This window comes from Aotus nancymaae, unplaced genomic scaffold, assembly GCF_030222135.1.
Source record: "Aotus nancymaae isolate 86718 unplaced genomic scaffold, 86718_ANA_hifiasm-v0.15.2.pri h1tg000064l_1, whole genome shotgun sequence".
In the NCBI taxonomy this organism is placed as follows: domain Eukaryota; kingdom Metazoa; phylum Chordata; class Mammalia; order Primates; family Aotidae; genus Aotus; species Aotus nancymaae.
In genome coordinates this window covers 29,745,831-29,762,526 of record NW_026988479.1, presented here as the reverse complement: position 1 = coordinate 29,762,526, position 16,696 = coordinate 29,745,831, and the positions used below count along the sequence as shown (strand labels likewise).

Below are 16,696 nucleotides of genomic sequence, written 5' to 3'. Positions count from 1 at the left end.
TCACATCCATTGCTGGAGACAAGTTCTATTGTTTTAAAAGATAATTAAAATTCCTTCCCTTTGGAATTAAAAAATTTCCTATAGGATGAATATTTTGCCTACATGAATAGATCTAAATCTGGGAATTCCAAACATAGGGCTGGAAAAGATCTTAAAGAGCAATTTGTCCAGGAAAGACCAATATCTAACAAACAAAACATTAATTTCAGATTTCCTGCTCATGGCAGAAATTATTTATTTATTTATTTATTTATTTATTTATTTTTGAGACAAAGTCTTGCTCTGTTACCCAGGCTGGAGAGCAGTGGCGCAATCTTGGCTCACTGCAACCTCCGCCTCCTGGGTTCAAACAATTCTCCTACCTCAGCCTCCCAAGCAGCTGGGATTAGAGGTGCACACCACCATGCCCAGCTAATTTTTTGTATTTTTAGTAGAGACGGGGTTTCACCATATTGGCCAGGTTGGTCTCAAACTCCTGACCTCATGGTCCACCTGCCTTGGTCTTCCAAAGTGCTAGGATTACAGGCGTGAGACACTGCGCCCAGCCCAGAAATTATTAATCACAGCACTTTTTCCCACAAAGGCTGCATGTGTCTTCAGAATCATTCCCCCTGTTGTATTCTAGGTAGCCACCACTAGTTCATCAGAGTTGGATCCTATTCACTTTTCTGGATATTAGTTCGCTGTTATCCCTCCAGTGAGACAGATGGAAGACTGAAGTGTGGAAAGGCAAATAAGCTCATTCAAAATTACACAGCTGTTAATGCAAAGACCACGTTACCAAATTTGTGTTTTCTCCTTAATCTCCATCCCTGCTTCTTTGCTCTGTTCAGACTATACTTGGTAAATTATATGGTTTGCACCAGATTCACTTTTTTTTTTTGAGCTAGAGTCTTGCTATGTCCTCCAGACTGGAGTGCAGTGGCACCATCTCGGCTCACAGCAACCTCCACCTCCTGGGTTCAAGTGATTCTCCTGCCTCAGCTTCCTGATCTCAGCTACAGGCACGTACCACCACACCCGGCTAATTTTTGTATTTTTAGTAGAGACAGGATTCACCATATTAGGCCAGGATGGTCTCAATCTCTTGAGCTTATGATTCACCTGCCTCGGCCTCCCAAAGTGCTGGAATTACAGGCGTAAGCCACCATGCTGGCTCATCTTTCTTGAATGAGCCATTTTAAATGCCTCTACCAATGATTTACTGAATGACAGTGGGCCTGTTGCTTAACCTCTTTCAGCATCAGGTGTTTTCAAGTAGAAAATAGAGACAGCAATCTAGTTTCAGATTCCTGCCTGTCTTAGTGGCAGGTTGGAGTGCTCTTTTGAGAAATATGAGCTCCTAATGAAATGCCTATGGTTGCAGGGAAAGAATCAGGGATTTTGAAAGTACCTTCTCTAAGCAAGGTACTGTGCTCCTGCTGGAATATGTTTTTGCTCTAGGGGGTGTACAAATAGAGGAAGGCATTGCTAGCTACAGCAATATGGTTATGCTAAGGCTACTTGGAGAAAGTGACATTTGAACAGAACTTTAAAAATCAATAGGATTAAATGTTTCTTTTGATTATAAAAGTTACACATGGTCATTACATAACTATTGAGAGACAAGACTGTCAAGAAGAAAAATCTCATTCTCATTTCCTTTGCTCATCAACTGTATCAACTTTGTTCTCTTCTAATACCCTTTTACTCTATGCAAGGGTGTATGTTTTTTCTTCTCCTTTCACATGGTTATGATTGATAGGCATATCATTTTATATTTTGATGTTTAAAAACTTTTAATAGGCCAGGCACAGTGGCTCACGCCTGTAATCCCAGCACTTTGGGAGGCCTAGGCAGGTGGATCACCTGATCAGGAGTTTGAGACCAGAAAGGCCAATGTGGTGAAACTCCATCTCTACTAAAAATACAAAAAATGAGCCAGGCATGGTGGTGGGTACCTGTAATCCCAGCTACTCCAGAGGCTGGAGAATCACTTGAACCCAGGGGGCGGAGGCTGCAGTGAGCCAGGATAATGCCACTGCCCTCCAGCCTGGGCGATAGAGCAAGACTCTGTCTCAAAAAAAAAAAAAAAAAAAACCCTTTTATTATACTATAAGGATAACACATAACCTAGTAATTCTATTCCTAGAATAACCAACAGAAATGCATGCATATGTTTACCAAAAGACATGTGTAAGCAGCACTTTTCATAAAAACCCCAAACTGGAAACAACCTGAATATACATCAATAGAATGAACAAATGAATTATAATATATTAACAAAATAGAAAACTATGCAGCAATAAAAATAAACCATAGCTACATGGAGGAACACAGATGAATCTCACAATGTTGAGCAAAAGAAGCCAGACACAGGCCGGGCACGGTGGCTCACGCCTATAATCCCAGCACTTTGGGAGGCTGAGGTGGGTGGATCACGAAGTCAAGAGATCGAGACCATCCTGGCCAACAAGGTGAAACCATGTCTGTACTAAAAATACAAAAATTAGCTGGGCATGGTGGCGTGTGCCTGTAGTCCCAGCTACTAGGGAGGCTGAGGCAGGAGAATTGCTTGAACCCGGGAGGCAGAGATTGCAGTGAGCCAAGATTGCGCCACTGCACTCCAGCCTGGTGCCTAGCAACAGATCGAGACTCCATCTCAAAAAAAAACGAGACACAAAAGAGAACATGTTGTGTGTGAAGTGCAAAACCAGACAAAACAAACGTAGGGTATAAGAAGTCAGAATGGGGCCGGGCGCGGTGGCTCAAGCCTGTAATCCCAGCACTTTGGGAGGCCGAGGCGGGTGGATCCCGAGGTCAAGAGATCGAGACCATCCTGGTCAACATGGTGAAACCCCGTCTCTACTAATACAAAAAATTAGCTGGGCACGGTGGCGCGTGCCTGTAATCCCAGCTACTCAGGAGACTGAGGCAGGAGAATTGCCTGAACCCAGGAGGCGGAGGTTGCGGTGAGCCGAGATCGCGCCATTGCACTCCAGCCTGGGTAACAAGAGCGAAACTCCGTCTCAAAAAAAAAAAAAAAAAAAAAGAAGTCAGAATGGGCGGGGCATGGTGGCTCATGCTTGTAATCCCAGCACTTTGGGAGGCTGAGGCAGGCAGATCACTTGAGGTCAAGGTTTCTAGACAAGCGTGGCCAACATGGTAAAACCCATCTCCACTAAAAATACAAAAATTAGCTGGGTGTGGTGGTGCACTTGAACCTGGGGTGGCGGAGGGCAGAGGTTGCAATAAGCTGAGATCATGCCACTGCACTCCAGCTTGGGCTATTAAGTGCAACTCTGTCTCAAAAAAAAAAAAAAAAAAAAAGGAAGTCAGAATGGTGCTTACCCTTAAGGGCATGGTTAGTGACTAGATGGGAGTATGAGAGGCACTCAGCTATAGACTATAAGAATATAAGCACTTGGCTTACACAGTGGCTCATGCCTGTAATCTCAGCACTTTGGGAGGCCGAGGCAGGCAGATCACGAGGTCAGGAGTTCGAGACCAGCCTGGCCAACATGGTGAAACTGTGTCTCTACTAAAGGTACAAAAATTTAGCCAGGTGTGGTGGTGCACGTCTGTAATCCCAACTACTCGGGAGGCTGAGGCAGGAGAATCATTTGAACCCAGGAAGTGGAGGTTGCAGTGATCCGAGATCACGCCATTGTACCCCAGCCTGGGCAACCAGGGCAAGACTCCATCTCAAAAAAAAAAAAAAGAGAGAATATAAGCGCATTTATGATTTGTGCACTTTTCTACATGTGTGCTATAAGTCCAAGAAAGTTAATAAATCAGTTGCAGGAAAATACATCCATCTGGTAGAGATAATCAAGAATGTTTCTTTGGACAGAAGGAATAGAACAAAGAAAGTCATAAAAGTCAGAAGCAGACAACAGTCCAGGTTGCTTGCAATATTGGTGTTATAATATTTTGCATAAGCAAACTAACCCAAAATTTAGGGCTTAAAATTTATGAGCAATTTAATGGCTCATAATTCTGAGCTGTGGCAATTTCAGCTGCGTGAATCTACACAGTTCTTTCTGCCAGTCTCCTCTAAAGTCACTCATGCAGTTGTAGTCATGCAGATTGACTTAGGCTAGAGGTCCAAGATGGCCTGTGCTGGTTATTGATTTACTGCTTTAGCTGCAAATTTACTTTTTTGCCTGCTCTATTAAAATGGATCTGGGCCCCTGAAATGCCTTTTTCCTTTGCCAGGTGGCTGGATGCCCAGCTTTGTCAGGATAGTGTGCTGGGGAGATATTTAAGTATTTGTCTGTTTGCTTTGTTTTTTTTTTTGAGATGGAGTCTTGCTCTGTTGCCAGGCTGCAGTGCAGTGGTGCCATCTCGGCTCACTGCAACCTGCGCCTCCCGGGTTCAAGCAATTCTCCTGCCTCAGCCTTCTGAGTAGCTGGGACTATAGGCACGCGACACCAGGCCCAGCTAATTTTTGTATTTTTAGTAGAGATGGGGTTTCACCATGTTGGCCAGGATGGTCTTGATCTCTTGACCTTGTGATTCACCCGCCTTGGCTTCCCAAAGTGCTGGGATTACAGGCGTGAGCCACTGCACCTGGCCTGTCTGTTTGCTTTTTACAGTCTAGAAGTTTTTTTTGTTTTTTGTTTTTTTAAAATGCCTATTATGCCATGAATTCATAGGGAATAGATTCCAGCAGTTCAGGCTCCTTTCCATTGGTTCTCACAAAGTGTGTTTCTCTGGGTGGAGTGGCTGGTGCTTCAGGTGAACCCAGGTACCTTTCTTTTTGGCTTTCTTCTTTTTCTGATCATTTTCCTTCACACTTCAGGAAGCCATCTCAGCTCTTAGGAGGCTTAATGTGCTCGATACACAGATTAATTCTCTTGGCAAGAATCTTGCTCTTGTTCATTTACAACAAGGCCAATAGCATGCTAGGTAACACTGTAGACTCTCCCAGTTTTGCCATGGTAACATTTGTGGGGTATTCCTTTTTAAACAGCATCCATTCTCTTGACGTCTACAATATCATCTTACAGATTTGCCTGTATGTGGCCAAAGGAACAACTCCAGGTTTCCTTAAAGACCTAGAGAACATACATCGGGTGCTTCTCTTTGCCTTTGTGTTAGTCATTTTGGTGAATTATTGGAAGGTGGCAGTTTCACCTGAAAGGAAGAAAAGAGTTTTGCTTCCTGGTTACTGTGTGCTGGTTCACCAGGCTCCTGCAATGCTGTGCTTCCCCCACGCCCAACTCTTGCAGCATGAATGACTTCTTTAGCTTCAGGCTCCTGCAAGGCACCATGGCCAGCAGCATCTGGTAGCCAGCAGCTTCCCCAAGAATCCCTCTCAAGTGCCTGTGTAGCAAGCGTCCATAATGAGACATTTCCCTAGGAACAACTTTCCTTGACACCTGAGAAGGCCCATTTCCAGCAAGTTTCAACAGATGATTTCTACCAGTTCCACTGACCTAGCAGAGCACCACAGTGACTTCTTTACCATGTAGTGGGCCCTTTCAAAAAAGACCTGGATCTTAGCCCTGAGGGAGCTCTTCCTTGGGTGCTCCATGTCAGCCCTAAAGATTGTGGCTGTTCCTCATTTCTACTGTTCCTCATTTCTACTGTTCAGCCTTTTCAGTCTTTTCTTCTTATTAGTCAATCCCTTGTTACTCTCATTCTCTATTATGATTAATAATTCTTCATATTCAACTTTCCATATTCAAAGTACTATGTGCTTTCTCTCTCCTGGTTAGACCCAAACAGATCCATGTCTCACTCATATACTGTGTCTGGTGGTTGGTGCTGGCTGTTAGCTCTGCCTCTCTCACCATTTCTCCAGAAGGATAGGCTCAACTTAATTACATGGCAACTGAGTTCCAAAAGGGTGAATACTGAAAACACAAGGCCTCTTGAAAGCCAAGGCTCAGATGCCCTATAATATCATGTCAACTGATCTCTATTGGTCAAAGTAAGCCAAAGGATAAGCCAAAATTCAAAAGGAGGAAAAATGGACTCTATGTCTTGATTGAAAGAGTGGCAAAGTCGCATTGCAAAGGGGTGTGGGTACAGGAATGGGAGGAATTGTTGCAGCCATCATGGCAAACAATCTGCTGTAGACTCACTGCATCAGAATCCTCAGGCTGCTTGTTGAAAGAAGGTTCCTTGGCCCTACACCAAAGGGGCTAAATCTAAATATACGGAGTTGGATCTGGGAATCCAAAATTTTTACACCCCCTGCCAAGTAATTCATACTTATGTTACATCTTGAGAGCCATTAGCCTAAGCTCACACAAGAATTCTTTTCTTTTCTTTTCTTTCAAGATACAGTTTCACTCTGCTGCCTAGGCAGTGGCACGATCTCGGCTCACTGCAACCTCCACCTACGGGGTTTGAGCAATTCTCCTGCTGCGGCCTCCTGAGTAGCTGAGATTACACGCACACACGACTATGCCTGGCTAATTTTTCTATTATTAGTAGAGACAGGGTTTTGCCACGTTGGTAAGACTGGTCTCAAACTCCTGACCTCAAGTGATCTGCCCACCTTAGCCTCCTAAAGTGCTGAGATTACAGGCACGATTTCTTTTATTTATTATCTTATTTATTTATTTTAGGATCTGGCTCTGTCGCCCAGACTGAAGTGCTGTGGCATGATCTTGGCTCACTGCAAGCTCCGCCTCCTGGGCTCCAGTGATCCTCAGCCAGCCACCCGAGTAGTTGGGATTACAGGCATGCCCTGCTAATTTTTGTTTTCTTCTGAGATGGAGTTTCATTCAGTTGCCCCGGCTGGAGTGCAGTGGTGCAATCTCTGCTCACTGCAACATCTGTCCTGGGTTCAAGCAATTCTCCTGCCTCAGCCTCCCCAGTAGCTAGGATTACAGGTGCCTGCCACCACACCCAACTAATTTTTAAAATTTGTAGTAAAGATGGGGTTTCACCATGTTTGCCACGCTGGTCTCAAACTCCTGACCTCGAGTGATCTGCCCACCTCGGCCTCCCAAAGTGCTGAGATTACAGGCATGAGCCACTGTGCCCGGCTTATTATCATTTTTTAAATTTTACAGATAAAGTTGTATATATTTATCATGTACAGCATGATGTTTTAAAATATATATACATTGTGGAATAACTAAATCTAGCTAATTAACATTACCTCACATAGTCATCATTATTTTTGTGAGAACACAGCATTCACTCTCAGCATTTTTCAAGAATACAATCTATTGTTGTTAACTTTAGTCACCATGTTCTATGATAGAGTCCTTGAACTTATTCCTCCCATCTAACTGAAATTTATATCCTTTGACCAGTATCACCCCAATTCTCCCTTCCCCTACAACTACCCTAGACCTAGGTAACCACCATTCTACTCTCTAGTTCTAATGGGATATGATTTATTTTCATTTATTACTTCAAACATATTCCATTGTCTTCTGGCTTTCATTATTTCTATGGAGAAGCTATATCAGTTTTATTATTGCTCCCTTCAAAAATTTCCCTTTATCTTTTACTATCAGCAGTTATATCATAATAGGCCCTAGTTCTGTTTTATTTTGATTTATTCCGTTTAGGGTTTTAAGTGATTCTTAATTATTGACCATCATCAAATATTGCTTCTGGCTTCATTTCTCTTTGCATTGCTTCTCTTCTCTCATCTCGTCTCCCTTCCTCTCCCTCTTTTCCTATGGGGCTTCAATTATACATATGTGGACATTTTTACCACATTCCATATACAATCTGTATTCTATGTGCTGCAGTCTGAATGCTTTTGATATGGTTTGGCTCTGTGTCCCCACCCAGATCTCACCTTGAATTGTAATAATCCCCACATGTCAAGGGCAGACCAGGTGGAGGGAACTGAATCATGGAAGCGGTTTCCCCCATGCTGTTCTTGTGATAATGAGTGGATCTCACAAGATCTGATGGTTTTAAAAGCATCTGGCATTTCTCCTGTTACCTCTCATTCTCTCCTGCCACCCTGTGCAGAGGTGCCTTCTGCCATGATTGCAAGTTTCCTGAGGCCTTCCCAGCTATGTCAAACTGTGAGTCAGTTAAATCTCTTTTCTTTATAAATTACCCAGTCTCAGTTATTTCTTCATAGTAGCTTAAGAACAGACTAATACAACTTTCTACTGACTTTTTGGTTCACTAATTTTTATTTTCAGCTGTGTTAATGTGCTGTTATATCCATCTATTGAGTTAATTTTTGATACTGTATTTGAGGCTTAAATTTTCATTTGATTATCCTTGACAGATTGTATTTCTTTGCAGAAATTCTCCATCTTGTCATATAATTTCTTGACTATATTAATCACATATCTTTTAAAGTCCATGCCTCAAAATGCAAAAATCTGGATCTCCTATGGGCCTATTGCTATTGTCTACTTTTTTTTTTTTTTTTTTGAGACAGAGTCTCACCCTGTCACCCAGCCTGGAGTGCAATGGTGCGATCTCAGCTCACTACAACCTCTGCTTCCTGAGTTCAAGAGATTCTCCTGCGTCAGCCTCCCAAGTAGCTGGGATTACAAGTGAGTGTCACCATGCCTGCCTAATTTTCTCTTTCTTTAGTAGAGATGGGGTTTCACCATGTTGGCCAGGCTGGTCTCAAACTTCTGACCTCATGATCTTCCCACCTTGGCCTCCCAAAGTACTGGGATTATAGGCATGAACCACTGCACCCAGCCTGTCTACTTTTTTATCTTGGTTTTCAGCCATTTGGTTTTGTCTACTGAAATGTCAGGTAAATTTTGATTGAATACCAAGTATTGTGTATGAAAAAATTATAGGAAAATCTGAGGCCCTGGATGGTATTACCTTCCTTCAGAAATATTTTTACTTTTGCTTCTACTAGGCATTTACACCTAAGTCCTATAAGGAATTGAACTGATTGGGTGCTGGACTTCAGTTTTGTCAGGACTGATCTAATTCTAATTCATCTCTACTCCTAGATGGCTCCAGCTGAAGACTTGAAATGTTGGCTGGGTACTATGGCCCACACATGTAATCCCAGCACTGTGGACGGCTAAGGTGGGTGGATGATTTGAGGTCAGGAGTTTGAGACCAGCCTGGCAGACATGGTGATACCCTTGTCTCTACTAAAAATACAAAAATTAGCCAGGCATGGTGATGGGTGCCTGTAATCCCAGCCACTCAGGAGGCTGAGGCAGGAGAATCGCTTGAACATGGAAGGTGGAGGTTACAATGAGCTGAGACTGTACCATTGCACTCCAGGCTGGGTGAAACAGCAAGACTCTAACTCAAACAAACAAAGAAGACCCGAAACGTTTATTAGGGACACTCCTTCTTGGTAGACTCTGAAATTCAATTTTTATTCTATTCCCCATCCTCATAACACTACCAGACTCCCTGTTCAGTTTCTTAGCCTTTTCTTGAGAAAGTGCACATGCCTTGTGCAGGAAAGTAGCAAGCAAATATGGGGCTGATTATCCCTCTGAAATCTTGACCCCTCAGGTCCTTGTTGCTTTGGTAGTTCTCTAGTGACTTCAAATACACAAACACACACACACACACACACACACACACACACACATTTATTTTGTTTAGCTTTTTTTTTTTCTTTTGAGATAGAGTCTCACTCTGTCACCCAGGCTAGAGTACAGTGGCATGATCATGGCTCACTGCAGCCTCAGCCTTCTGGGCTCAAGCAACCCTTTCATTTCAGCCTCCCAAGTAGCTGGGACTATAGATGCATGCCATCACACCTATTTTTTTTTTTTTTTTTTTTTTGAGACAGAGTCTCGCTATGTCACCCAGGCTGGAGTGCAGTGGCACCTTGGCTCACTGCAACCTCCACCTCCCGAGTTCAAGCAATTCTCTGCCTCGGCCTCCCGAATAGCTGGGATTATAGGTGCCCACCACCACACCCAGCTAATTTTTGTATTTTTAGTAGAGACGGGGTTTTACCATGTTGGTCAGGCTGGTATTGAACTCTTGACCCCATGATCCACCCACCTTGGCCTCCCAAAGCGCTGGGATTACAGGCGTGAGCCACCATGCCCAGCCCACACCTGGCAAATTTTAAAATTTTTTTGTAGAGACAAAGTCTCACTATATTGCCCAGACTGGCTTCAGCCTCCCAAAGTATTGGGATTACAGGCATAAGCCACCAGGCATGGCTGTTTTAGCTCTTTTAATAATTCCCAGTGGTGGCCAGGCACAGTGGCTCATGCCTATAATCCCAGCCTTTGGGAGGCTAAGGTGGGCGGACCACTTGAGCTCAGGAGTTTGAAATCAGCTTGAGCAATATGATGAAACCCCATCTATACACAAAATGCAAAAATTATCCGGGTATGGTGGCACACACCTGTAGTCCCAGCTACTTGCGAGGCTGAGGTGGAAGCATCACCTGAGCCTGGGGAGCTCAAGGCTGCGGTGAGCTATGATTGTGCCACTGCACTCCAGCCTGGGTGAAAGAGTGAGATGTTGTCTTTAAAAAAAAAAACAAAAAAAAACCCAGTGAAGTGGGGGAGCAGTCTTCAACAAGCTAGCCCATAATTACTGGAAATGGAAAGCCCTTGTTTACCTAACATTGATGTTACATTTTTCCGTGGGCAGGAATGATGCTTTATTCTTCTCTGTAGTGCCAGAGCCTCCTTGCTTTAAGTTCTCAATAGACAGCATTTAAACAAATGGATAACAGCTTGTAAATTGTTTTCATTTTATAATCCAATGCTCTAGGCAGGGAAGGAATTACTTCTGTAGTCCTAGATATTGGACCCAGAGAAGGCTTGCCCGAAAGTCCTCTGACTAAGGTCCACTGAAAAGTCAGCAGTCTAGCTGGGTCAGAGCTTTAGATTCCTCCTCTAGTAAAGAACAGATGATAATAACAGGAGCTACTCAAGATAGGGCTGCTGTAAAAATTCCATGAGGCAATGTGTATAAAGTGCTTGGCAGAGTAACTGGATCTGTAAATAAGAGTTACAGCTTAAGGAAGGATTAGTATAGTAAACAAGGTGCCTTATTCCAGCTTTCTTACTATGAGTTTCAGAGTATCACAACAACCAGTGAAATCTCACCACCTTTCCCGTTCTGAGGGCTGAGGACTCCCCTCCTGGAAGATCATGGTTACCTCTGGCAGGGTTCAAAATACTCACTACAGTCCTGTAGATGATTTTACACCCAAGAAGGCAGGATTGGGAGATAGCCCTCTCTGTTTAGGGGTCCTCTGGACCCTAGTGCCTCCTGCTGAAGGCCTCCCTAAAGCCCGGCAGTCCAGAGTAGAGAGAGAATCAGTAGATCAGTAGCCCTCATGTCAAGGGAGTGGAGCTGAAGGGCCCCATCTTTCTTACCACTTGTCCCCAAACAAGTCCATATGGCAGAGTAATTAAGAACACAGAATCCAAATAAAGACAGACTTGGGTTTCAATTCTAACACACTACTTCCTGGTTGTGGGATCTTGGCTAAGTCTCTTAATTTCCCTGACTCAGTTTCCTCATCTGTATAATGGAGTTGATAACAGCACCTACCTTTAAAAATTAAAAAAAAAGATTTTTGAGAGGGAGTCTTGCTAGAGTGCAGTAGCGCAATCTCGGCTCACTGCAACCTCTGCCTCCCTGGTTCAAGCAATTCTTTTGCCTCAGCCTCCCGAGGAGCTGCTATTACAGGCGTACACCACCATGCCCGGCTAATTTTTGTATTTTTTTAGTAGAAACAAGGTTTCACCATGTTGGCCAGGCTGATCGTGAACTCCTGACCTTATGATCCATCCACCTGGGCCTCCCAGAATGCTAGAATTACAGGTGTGAGCCACTGCGCCCGGCCCAACAGTACCTACTTTTATAGAACTGTTGGAAAGATTAAATGAGACATAATAAATGGTACCTCTTATTTTTTCTCATTATTTTTCCCTAGAATATATTACAGCCAGAACTAGAACCTGTATCTTCAAACTCTCCCTTTCCCCACCTTTGCCTGTACCACCCCTAAAATAACCCATGCTTTAGGATTAACACAGTGCTTCTCAACTTTCCCATCCCAGTCCACTGGGTAATACTTGGATACCTCTGGGGCTAAACTTATGAGGCTGTTTGAGGCCTGAAGGTGACTATCCCAGCAGGACTGTGAGCTCTGGCTGCCCAGTCTCTGCCTGGCCACTTATGGCCCAAGGGCTCTCTATCTCAGCACACTTGTAACCTGTCACTGTTCCCAAGCTGAAAACCTTAGGGGTGAGGCATTGACAACCCCTGATAGAGCTGGCACTTGCAATGCCCGGCAATGACACATTAACCCATTGTTAGTAAATCAGTCCTGGGCCAGTGACTGAGTCTCCTGGCAAGAGTCCAGAGCCCAGAACATGAAGATTGGGAAGAAAATCAGATGTTGGCTTTAGTTCAGGCTCTACCTCAACTCACTGTATGACCTTGACCAAGTCATTTCCCTTCTCTGGACTTTACCTTTGTGTCTGAAACAGAGAAGAGTTAAAACCTATGAAAGAGGCTGGGCATGGTGTCTCATGTCCATAATCCCAGCACTCTGGGAGGCTGGGGTGGGTGGCTCACCTGAGGTCAGGAGTTTGAGACCAGCCTGGCCAACATAGTGAAACCCCGTTCCTACTAAAAATACAAAAATTAGCTGAGCATGGTGGTGCGCACCTGTAGTCCCAGCTACTCAGGAGGCTGAGGCAGGAGAATCGCTTGAACCCGGGAGGGAAAGGTTGCAGTGGGCTAAGCTCACGCCACTGCACTCCAGCCTGGACGACAGACTGAGACTCTCTCAAAAAGAAAAACAAAAACCTAGGAAAGATCCATTAGGTCTCTTTCACCTCTAACATGCTAAGAATCAAGGATTCTCTGCTGCCTGGCTGTATCCTGTTCCTGGTGATCTGGTTCCTGTAAGTGTAAAAATGGTAGACTCTTCCTGACTATGCAGGTGACCTCTCCATGTTCTACTGGCTGGTCTCTGAAAATAATCCCTATCTTGCCCAGAATGAGAGCAGGGTCACACCTGTCTTCTAACCTATCAACAGAACTCCTGAGTCCTCTGTGCATTCAGCATCCCCCTGCCCACCACACCAGCCTGGGGAGAGCCATATTCCATCTCCTGAATTGCCTCTTCTCATAGCTCCTGGCATTGCACTATTGTCTGGGTAATTAAGAAGGCAGGGAGGGAAGACAGCAAAAGGAGTCTAGCAGCCTCCCTGCAGGAGGAGGTCAGGATGCTGGAAAAAGGGAGAGGGTGGGGAGGCTGAAGGCAGATCATATGAGTCTGGATTGCCATACTCTGCAGGGGCTAGACTTGGCCTTGCATGCAGTGAAGAGTCACCAAGGGCTTTACAGCAGAAGAAAGACATGGTCAGAACTTGTGGTCAGAACATGTTTTGGCTTCATAAAAGGCAGCCTGAAGCCCAGAGAAAAATTGGGGGCTGTTAGAGAAATGCAGGCCAAAGATAATGGCATAGCAGTGGAGACAGTAAAGAGGAGATATTTAGGAGGTAAGGTGGTAGACTGAATGAGTGGGTGTTCAACCATAAATCTGACTGTGTCACTGTGCTGGGTGCCTGGGATGATACTGTCATAGGATACACGGAAGATCTCATTTGTCAGTATGGAGAGAAAGGGCTCAGGGAGCAGGGAGAAAAGGGTGCTAGGCCATGGAGACAAATACATTACAATCCCTTTAACCGCAGCTTTATGTTCCTTACAGCTTTCTCTGGATTGGTTCTCTCAACACTTGTGCATTATTATCTCTGTTATGCAGATGAGAAACTCTGCAAAGGAGAAACTTTGTCAGCAGAACTAGGATGCTGAATTCCAGTTTCCTAACTCTTGGCTCAGTACTCAGCCACACAAGGTGCTTCCCTGCAGTGACTGGCAGGAAGAGGTACAGGGAAGTTCACCTGTACCCAGCTGCTTCCCAGCTCCTCTCCCTGGCCTCCCCTACACCCCCACACCTGCCACCAAATGGTAACGTGGGACCTCTTCACTTCTTTCAGCTTCGGCTTTGCTTTATGTCATATGAAGCTATGGGTGGGGCCAAATGGAGGTTTTAAACATTCAGAAACAGAGGAACCACACGTACACGTTTTTTTTTTTTTTTTTTTTTTTTTTTTTGAGAGACGGACTTGCTCTGTCACCCAGGCTGGAGTGTAATGGAGCCATCATAGCTCACTGCAGCCTCGACCTCCTGGGCTCAAGGGATCCTCCCAACTCAGCCTCCGGAGTTGCTGGGACACACACCACCACACCAGGCTAATTAAAATATGTATATTTTTAGAGACGAGGCCTCACTATGTTGCCCAGGCTAGTCTCCAACCGCTGGGCTCAAGTGATCCTCCCGCCTCAGCTTCCCAAATAGCTAGGATTACAAGTGTGAACCACCGTGCCCAGCACCCCACCCCCGCCCCACTTTTTTTAAGACAGTAGAATCATATGAATCACTGAAATGAACTCAAATAGAAAAGAACCTTCTCAAGCTGAAACAGAGATTATGGATGCACTCAGAGGCTATCTGATTGGACAGTTTACCTGCTTCCTACCCCAACTCATTCACTGTTTGACAGCCTCCATGACACTTCCAGAATCTCCAGGGTTCCATAGTTCACAGGCCCACAGTTTGCAAACCACTGGCCTAGTAGAATCCTGCATGAACCTCCTAGAACAGAGGTTCTCAGCCTGGGTCCACAAATAGAATTCAGGGTGTCTCTGAACTTGGAAGGAAAAAAATTCTTTTTTTTTTCCCTCTCATTCCTTTTCTTTTTTTTTTATTCCAAGACATAGTCTCTCTCTGTTGCCCAGGCTGGAGTTCAGTGGTGAGATCTCAGCTCACTGCAGCCTCAACCTCCTGGGCTCAAGCAATCCTCCCACCTTAGCTTGCTGAGCAGCTAGGACTGCAGACATGTGCCGCCGCACCTGGCTAATTTAAAAATTTTTAGAGATAAGAGTTTCCCTATGTTGCTCAGGCTTGTCTCAAATCCCAGGCTCAAGTGATCCTCCTACCTTGGCCTCCCAAAGTGTTGGAATTGCAGGCGTGAGCCACCACACCTAGCCTCTGTTTTTTAGTTATGGACCATTACAAACCACTATCTTTATTTTCCCCAGTCTACTCTAGTCAGAGTTTTGTTTCACTATAAATGTAGGCAATGACCCACAGTAGTATTGGCAGTTCCTGTGACACCAAAAAAAATCATAGATATTTTAATATCACATTATAGTTGTTGAAAGTTAGTTATATCTTTCAAAAATACCATTTATGTTATTACTTTAACATTATATATATATATATATTTTTTTTTTTTTTTGAGACAGAGTCTCACTTTGTCACCCAGACTGGAGTGCAGTGGCACGATCTTGGCTCACTGTAACCTCTGCCTCCTGGGCTCAAGTGATTGTCATGCCTCAGCCTCCCATGTAGCTGGGATTACAGGCATGTGCCGCCACACTTGGCTAATTTTTGTATTTTTAGTAGAGATGAAGTTTCACCATGTTGGCCAGGCTGCTCTCGAACTCCTGGCCTCATGTGATCCACCAGCCTCGGCCTCCCAAAGTGTTGGGATTACAGGTGTGAGCCACCACACCTGGCTACAATAGTTATGTCTGCCACTAGACCTCATTTTTAATGTACTAATAAAGAAGCACATATTACTATAGCAATTTCTTTTATTTTGATAGTTATATTTCAGGATGATAGGTTTCCTTTGTCATCCTATGTATTTCATGTATTTAAAAATACCCTGAGAAGGAGACCATAGGTTTCACAGTTTGTCAAGGGATCTATGACATCAATAAGGTTAAAAATGCTTGTCCTAGGACTTCTCTTCCAGAAGAGAGGGAGCTGGGAGCTTGCTGAAGGCTGCCAAAAGAGGGTATGTAGGGCCTAGGATCCCCAGAGGCCCCTCTGCTTCAATGTGCACTCTCTGAGCCTGAGGAAAATGAGACAGGAAACTGGGACAGGAGCAAAGGGACTCTGAGAAGTGGAGCAGATGCCAATAGGCCAGGCTGGCAGGGCTCAGGCTAGGGGCACAGAACTGAATTTCTCAGCCCCCACCCCAGGCAGGCTTCTCTAGACTCCTAGGTCCTAGTCTTGCTTCAGTCATTTCCCTTCCCAGCCTCAGTTTCCTTCTCTGAGCTAATACAGTGTGAACGATCATAGTTTCAAGGTCAAGAGAGACCCTGCCTCTGTATCTACCTCTTCCTTGCCTTGCCACATGACTTTGGGCAAGTCATCACCCCTTCCCAGACCATCTTTCATATCTGTGTAATGAGGAGATTGGCTGACTCAAGGATAGCAAATTTCTAATATAGATACTGCCATTCCCCCATGTCATGCCCACAACAGACATTGTTGAGAGATCTCAGAGTCTGATCATTCCATGCCCATAGGTGGCTTCCGAGCCTTTTCAACACTCTACTTGTTGGCTGGAATTGGCAAATGAAGTGGAGCCTATTTGCTATTACTGCACTAGATGACCTAGCTGGGCACAGTGGCCTGTGCCTCTAGCCCCAGCTACTTAGGAGGCTGAGGCAGGAAGATCACTTGGGTCCAAGAGTTCTGGGCTATAGTGCACTATGCTAATCAGGGGTCTGTACTAAGTTCAGCATCAATGTGGTGACCTCTCTGGAGTGGGGGACCACCAGGTTGCTTAAGGAGGGGTGAACTGGCCCGGGTTGGAAATGGAGCAGGTCAAAACTCCATGCTGATCAGTAGTGGGATCATGTCTATGAATAGTCACTGCACTCCAGCCTGGGCAAAATAACAAGACCCCATCTCAAACAAATGAATGAACAAAAAAGA

At 44.6% G+C, this 16,696-nt stretch overlaps 1 protein-coding gene and 1 long non-coding RNA gene across 3 annotated transcripts in view; one reads left to right on the top strand and one right to left on the bottom strand.

Moving 5' to 3' along the window:
* Nucleotides 1-16,696, bottom strand: part of LARP1 (La ribonucleoprotein 1, translational regulator) — a 135,399-nt gene that overhangs the window by 85,791 nt on the left and 32,912 nt on the right. The gene's annotated exons all lie outside the window — the stretch shown is intronic.
* The window catches only part of LOC135270652 (uncharacterized), a 54,064-nt gene that overhangs the window by 21,248 nt on the left and 16,120 nt on the right, over nt 1-16,696 (top strand). The window contains exons 2-3 of the long non-coding RNA XR_010338795.1: nt 8,357-8,474; nt 8,895-8,973. This is a non-coding gene — a long non-coding RNA (uncharacterized LOC135270652). The remainder of the gene's footprint in view (nt 1-8,356; nt 8,475-8,894; nt 8,974-16,696) is intronic.